Source organism: Chlorocebus sabaeus, chromosome X, assembly GCF_047675955.1.
Source record: "Chlorocebus sabaeus isolate Y175 chromosome X, mChlSab1.0.hap1, whole genome shotgun sequence".
Lineage (NCBI taxonomy): Eukaryota > Metazoa > Chordata > Mammalia > Primates > Cercopithecidae > Chlorocebus > Chlorocebus sabaeus.
In genome coordinates, this window is record NC_132933.1 from 54,944,902 (window position 1) to 54,951,133 (window position 6,232).

Genomic DNA, 6,232 nt, shown 5'->3' on the forward strand with positions numbered 1-6,232 from the left:
CAACATGTGGGTCATAACATATATATGAGAAAGATTCTTTCAATTTTAGAGTGACTTTTCATTAAAGATATCCTAGCTGGACACCTGTGAAGATTCATAATCCATTATTTATCTTGTACATTTCTATAGTGCCTGTTGCCATAGTAACCTACTCAAACTGAGATATAAGACAATAAACAAATAAGCTTAAAAGACCACTATAGTCACAGATAACTTGAATTATGAATATTGTACTATGATGAATAGGATAGTTGATGATGTTCTATTGAAAAAATGATAAATCAAGATTATAAAGGCTCCTGGAACAACAAACTGTAGAGAAAGATTTCTGACAATACTATTGTAAGTGCTATGGGTCCACACAGAAGGTAAAGGTTAAAAAAATGGCTGTTTTCACAAAGGAATACTACTCAGCCTTTATTTTTTATTTATTTAAATATGTAAGTTATTTCATTAGGTTCTTCTTAAGGAATTTAGAACACTAATTAGTGAGGATAAATTCCATTCATCAGGGCAAACACAGATCACAGGTAGCCCTGGAACTGAGGAATAGCTTTGAGTTTGGTAAACTCAAACTGTGGTAAAGTGCACAGTTTTCCAATCAACTTTGCACTGCTCTGTAATCTCATGTTTCTCTCTTTGTGTGTTAAAGATCTCACCTCCCTGGTGTCTGGGCTTCTGTAGCTGCTTCTTCTTGAAGTAAATGTCAGTAAGATATTTTTGGATTTTCACATTGCTGATATCAATTTTGGTTGAGGTGGCAATGGCAAATTTCCAACGTGCTCTTTGTAGAGGAACTCGATTGAGGACCAGAGGTCCAGTCACAAGTAACAGGTCACTAGCCAGCTACTTCAAGAAAACCACCCTGTTGCCTCTGTGGCACCCAGTGAGGATGATCAGAATGGTCCCAGGGGTGATGCTGGCTCACAGTTTTCTTATGTGCTGACTGAAGGGATTTTTGACATGGCTCAAAATATTTCGAGTCATATCTTCAGTAGGATAATATCTAGGCCCTTTGAGAAGTTGAACCAACCTGGTACTGCTATTCTTGTTATCATCAATTGGTTTTGCAACCAATTTGCAAGAAACTTCTCCTTTTTCTTTTCAACCTTGGATTTAGCGGCAAAATACTTCCTCTTGTACATGGCCTTTCTGGAATACATAGCAGATTGGGAATATCTGGCAATTCCTTTGACAAGGATAGAATTTCCGCTGCAACAGGGCTTTCCCTTCTTGGGCTTTTTAGCCTTGAGGGTACCCTTTCTCACCTTGCTACCAGCATCAGGCTTCTTGGCTTTGGGTTTGTTCTCCTTAGTATCTGGCTTGTCAACTTTTTCACCCACCATCATGCAAGATGGGAAAGAGCTATTCAGCCATTAAAACGAAGGAAATTCTGTCATTAGTGACAACATGAGTGAATCTAGAGGACATCATGCTAAGTGAAATAAGACAGGCACAGAAAGACAAGTACCACATGATCTCACTTAAATGTGGAATCTAAAGAAGTAGAATTAACACAAGCAGAGTAGAATAGTGGGAGAAAATGTTGCAATCTATCCATCTGACAAAGGGCTAATATCCAGAATCTACAAGGAACTTAAACAAATTTACAAGAAAAAACCCTATCAAGAAGTGGGCAAAGGATATGAACAGGTACTTCTCAAAAGAAGACATTTATGTGGCCATCAAACATATGAAAAAAAGCTTATCATCACTGGTCATTAGAGAAATGCAAATCACAACCACGAGATACCATCTCACGCCAGTTAGAATGGCGATCATTAAAGTCAGGAAACAGTGGATACTGGAGAGAATGTGGAGAAACAGTAATGTTTTTACACTGTTGGTGGGAGTGTAAATTAGTTCAACCATTGTGGAAGACAGTGTGGTGATTCCTCAAGGATCTCAAAGCAGAAATACCATTTGACCAAGCAATCCCATTACTGGGTATGTACCCAAAGGATTATAAATCATTCTATAAAGACACATGCACACATAGGTTTATTGTGGCACTGTTCACAATAGCAAAGACTTGGAACCAACCCAAATGCCCATCAATGGTAGACTGGATAAAGAAAATGTGGCATATATACACCATGGAATATTATGATATTATGCAGCCATAAAAAAGGATGAGTTCATGTCCTTTGCAGGGACATGGATGAAGCTGGAAGCCATCATTCTCAGCAAACTAACACAGGAACAGAAAACCAAACACCACATATTCTCACTCATAAGTGGGAGTTGAACAATGAGAACATATGGGCACATGGAGGGGAACATCACACACTGTGGTCTCTCAAGGGGTGGGGGCAAGGGGAGGTATAGCATTAGGAGAAATACCTAATAGAGATGATGGGTTGATGGGTTTGGCAAACCACCATGTCACATGTATTCCTATGTAACAAACCTGCACACTCTGCACATGTATCCCAGAACTTAAAGTAAAAAAAAAAGAAAAAGAAAAAAAAGAATAGTGGTTAGTTACCTGGGGCTGAAAGCAGGGGGCCGGTTGAAGGGAGGGTTGGGGAGATGGTCAAAGAATATGAAATTTTAATTAGGAAGAGTAAATTCAAGAGATCTATTATACAATATGGTGATTATAGTTAATAACAATATATTGTACTCTTGAAAATTGCTAAGAGAGTAGATTTTAAGTGTTCTCACCACAAAAAATAAATGACAGGTATATGAGGTAATGAATATGTTAAATTGCTTGATTTTTATCCTTCCACAATGTATAGATCAAAATATGTTGTAAACCATAAATATATACAATTTTATCTTGCCAATTAACTATATATAAATATATATGTGCATGTATGTGTGTATAAAAATTGTATGTGTGTGTATATATATGTATATAGAGAGAGAAAGAGAAAGAGAGAGAGCGAGTGAGAGCACGCTAAAAAATAGTTTCTTTTCTTTGGACACTCTTCCAAAGAACATGAGGACCATTTGGAACTGAAAATGGTAATCAGAAAATAAGTTAAATAAAAATATAACACACCACTTATTAAAATGGGGAAATTATATTACATTAATAAAAATATGAACATTTAAGATTTGGTATGGGCCCTTCTGAAGAAATTAGAGAATAACAGAGAGGTATTTATCCAAAGAATTTAAGATTTTCTAAGTTATAGCATATTTTCATGTCTATAGTAGCCTTCAGTTTGACTAAATTGTAAGGAAAGATTCATGTTTTTTTCTCTTTCCAATTTGATTTCATTTTATCTAACTTTTTAGCTAATTCTTTTGTTCAAAATGTGCAATAAAAACATTGTGGTACATGTTAGCAATTCCTAGATGTATGTGCCTTGGGTGTATATGGGCATTTAAAGATAAATTGCAAAGTTGAAAAGGTAGAAATGATTTTAGAATGTTGCTTAACATGATGGATATGAAACTTTCTCAGATCTATAGAAAATTGCTTTTAGGTAGCAGTCACACTATTATAAGCTAAAATTAATATAAACCCCAAAACTCAGGTGAGGAAGGAGTGTTGCTCATTGGTCTGAACCCAGAATTGGGTCACTTCTCCTGGGCTTTAATCCCAGCACTGTGACTATGAGTAAGTCATTTGCATTTTAACCCCATGATGCCTCAGTTTCCAAATTTGTTATACAGAAAAAAACACTGACCTAACTCATAAAGCCGTGGAGATTTAAAAATGAAATATTACTGCTCTTGGAAAATATGAACTGCAATAATGCTAATTATTATTACAAAAATAAATGCATGTTCATCATGTGGTAATTTAGGCAGAATGAGGTTGGGGAAAGGAGACTCTCAGAGCTCTTTTGTGTCAGTTAAATGAATCCTCTCCATTTAGTTGGCTCTGTAATAGCAGTCAGATGACTGGAGGATTTGCAAATAGTACAGTGATGATGGGGTTAGAGGAATGGAAGAAGATTAAAACCAATTCTCAGTTATATGACTCATACAGATTATAGGACAGCAGTCTAGCTCACTGCAGCACCTTAGTTCCAAGGACCCATAACATCTGAATCCAGAACTCATAAGCATTTGAGACAATCTGTAGAGAATCAGTTTAACCAATTGCATCAGTCCCACAGCCAATTAGTCACATTGACATGGCCTCTATAAGCATCCCACCAAATCTAACATACATAGGAGGCCAATGAGCTTGTTATCACAATGCTAAAATTAATTTATTCTTGCACAATGTCTTGCTAATTAGAACTATTATGCCAATCTTTTAATTACACTTTCAACCCTTTATGCATAACAGTGACTCAAGATAGACAGAGACAGCATATCAAACTGGCAATTGAGACTTTCATGGGTTCTGCCTCACTTATCTCCACTACAGCCAAATAAATGTTTATATTATCATCATTATTATATTGCATGGTAGATGTACATGGGGTTTTGTAGACACTAGGATAGAGCATTCCATTGCTTCCTGGCAGGAGCATAGAACAAGCTTGTCATGAAACAGTAGAGAATTTAAGTGTATATCAGTTTTAAAGAGCATAGACTGACGCTGTCAGAACAATTTGGGTGCGTGAAGAGATGACTTCAAAAATAGACACCTAAGAATTTCCTCCAAATTAATGGATGACCCCCCAAAAAATAATTAGGGCAGGTTGTACTAAAGAAGCATGGGGAAACTAATGAGAAAATATTTGTTGCATATACACAATATGTCATAACATAGTGAGAAAACATTTAATTCATCTGTTTCAAGGGCTATTTTGAAGTTACCTTTAAAATTTTTCTGATTGAAAGGTTTTTTTTTTTTTCTTTCTTTCTTTAAATCAGTGGCTGAAATCACACAAGACTGGTTTTGCCTCTAACTTTTCTCTTTCCTTATCATCCTTCACTGGGTTGGCAGAATGAACTAGGTCTGTAAATACAAATATATCAAAGGACATTATAGTACCTGACAGCTTCGCTTTGTCAATTTGTGAAAGTTTGGTAGCCATTTTGAAAGGATATTTCATGAGAATGAGAATCCAACCATCTGGTCATCTTTCATTGCTCTGCATCTTATCCCCTGGCCATGCCTCATATTGCCCCACCTTCATGCCATTGCTTATACTTCTTCCACCATCTTCATACCAGCCTTGCAGCTCTTCCAAAGACAACATCCTCTTCAGAGTCTAGACTAAGTTCATTCCCCTGACTTAACAGAATTTATTAATGATAGCCCAATTTTAGCCAATTTAAATCTTTTTGGGAGCAGGCAGGGTAAAATTTATAAATGACTGAAAGCATGTGTCTTAGTCGGCAAGGGCTGCCAGAACAAAATACCATAGACTGGGCGAATTAAACAAGCCAAGTTTATTTTCTCACAGTTTTGGAAACTGGGAAGTCTGAGATCAGGGTGCCAGTATATTCTGGCTTACGGACAGCCATCTTTGCACTGTGTGCTCACAGGACTTTCCTCAGCCTGTGCAGATAAAGAAAGATCTCTCTGTCCTCCTCTTCCTATGAGGCCACCAATCTAATCAAATTAGGACTCCATCTTTATGACTTAGTTTAACTTTAATGACATTCTAAAAGCTGTATCCTCAAATATAGTCACATTGCGGGTTAGGGCTTCAACGCAGGAATTGGCAGGGTTTGGGGGGTGCAATTCAGTTCATAGCAACATGTCTCTGGTTTGGAAAGTAAACATCTACTGTTTATAGTAACATCTTTTTTTATTGGGTACACCTTTTTCTTTTTAAATTAAAAATAACTCCTTATTTTTCTCATTAGGAGAAAACACATATTAAAGATACATAAAACGAAAGTAAGCCAAAAGAAGAAAACAAGAACGATAGTCATCCCACTGTCCAAATCAACTACTAAGACTTTGCCTTTCACATTTTCAGACATTTTTCAATGTATACCTTCATACTTTTAAAACCTGGAATCATATTATGTATGCTATGTATACTTTTTAAATAACCTGACTTTTCATCATTTAATATTCATATACAACATTTTAAAGGCTACAGAGTATTTCATTGCAAGAATAAACTGTAACTTATATAACAATTTTCTTTTTTATATTAATTTATAATTATTACAAACACGAATATTTTACTACATCCATTCTTGTCCACTTATTCGATAATATCTTTAAGATAAATTCCTAGGAATTAAATTACTGAGAAAAAGAATAATATGATTTGAATGTATCCTCCAGAAACTCATGCTGAAACTTAATTTTCAATGTGGTAGTATTGAGACTTGGATCTTTAATGGGTGATTGAGT

At 35.8% G+C, this 6,232-nt stretch overlaps 1 pseudogene; it reads right to left on the reverse strand.

Annotated features, from left to right (window-relative positions):
- Positions 1-473: 473 nt before the first annotated feature.
- LOC119620900 (large ribosomal subunit protein eL6 pseudogene) lies at positions 474-1,346 on the reverse strand (annotated as a pseudogene).
- Positions 1,347-6,232: the final 4,886 nt, after the last annotated feature.